Source organism: Austrofundulus limnaeus, unplaced genomic scaffold, assembly GCF_001266775.1.
Source record: "Austrofundulus limnaeus strain Quisiro unplaced genomic scaffold, Austrofundulus_limnaeus-1.0 Scaffold231, whole genome shotgun sequence".
NCBI lineage: Eukaryota > Metazoa > Chordata > Actinopteri > Cyprinodontiformes > Rivulidae > Austrofundulus > Austrofundulus limnaeus.
This window is the reverse complement of record NW_013952633.1, coordinates 402121-403431: the sequence shown is the minus strand read 5'-3', so window position 1 is coordinate 403431 and position 1311 is coordinate 402121.

The window sequence follows — 1311 nt, the reverse complement described above, 5'->3', positions numbered from 1 at the left end:
CCATCTGGACCTGCAGCCTTGTTCTGGTTCAGTCTCTCTAGCTGCCTCTTCACCTGTCTTGTAGATACAGAAAAGTGGGAGGGGGAGGGAAAGGGAGCAGCAGCATCTCCTGATTTAGTTGAAAACAAACTTGTGGAAGTAGAAGTAAAGTCCATGACTGAGGTTGAAGATAAAACATCTGAGGTTTGACAGGAAAGCTGTGGGYCAAAGGAGGGTGAGATGTCTGTTTGGTTGGGGGCAGGGAGAGGAGGAAGATGAGCTTGTTCCTGAGCTGAACCTGTTGAAGAGTGTGTTCAGCTCATTTGCTCTGTCCACACTTCCATCCATCCGATTCTCCTTTTACTTGAAACCTGTGAGCTTCTTCATCCCTGACCACACATCTCTGATATTGTTCCTGTTCAGTTTACTCTCTAGATTCCTTCTATAAACCTCCTTGCTGTCTCTGATCTTGACTTTGAGCTGATTCTGTATACTCCTGAATAACTCCCTGTCTCGATCCCTGAAGGCTCTTTTTTTCTTGTTTAAAAATTCCTTTAACTCACTGGTGATCCAGGGTTGGCTATTATGGAAGCTGTTCTTCTGAGGATGGTGTTGTCCACACAGAAGTTTACATAGTCAGTCACACACTTAGTCATGTCATTTATGTCATCCCCATGTGGCTGGGAAAGATCAATCCAATCTGTAGCTTCAAAACATCCCTGTAGGGCTTCTTCAGCTTCCTGTGACCACTTTCTCACAGTCCTTGTAGTTACAGGTTGTCTCTGAACAAGTGGTTTATATTCTGAGCTGAGATAAACAAGGTTGTGATCTGAATTACCCAGAGGCGTCTTGCATTGGTTGTATAAGAATCCTTAACATTTGTGTAAAATAAATCCAATGTCTAGTTTTCTCTGGTAGAGCAGCTGACAAACTGTTGAAATGTTGGCAGTGTAGCAGAGAGTGAGGCATGATTAAAATCGCCAGATATTGCCATAAATGCATTGGAGTGTTGTGTCTGTATTTTAGCAACAACGGAACTGACGATATCACAGGTATTGTCAGCAACAGCTGAGGGTGGAATGTAAACAGCTGCCAAAATAACACTAGTGAACTCTCTTGATAAATAATATGGACGGAAACTTACTGCCAAGAGTTCAACGTCTGGACTGCAGTGACGAAATTTCACAGTAACATGTCCTGGATGACACCATCTGTTGTTGACAAGCACTGCTAATCCACCTCCTTTCTTTTTCCTGCTGTTCTTTAAATCTCTGTCTTCTCGTACAGTCTGCAAGCCTGGCAGAGAGATGTTGGCATCAGGGACATGATCCT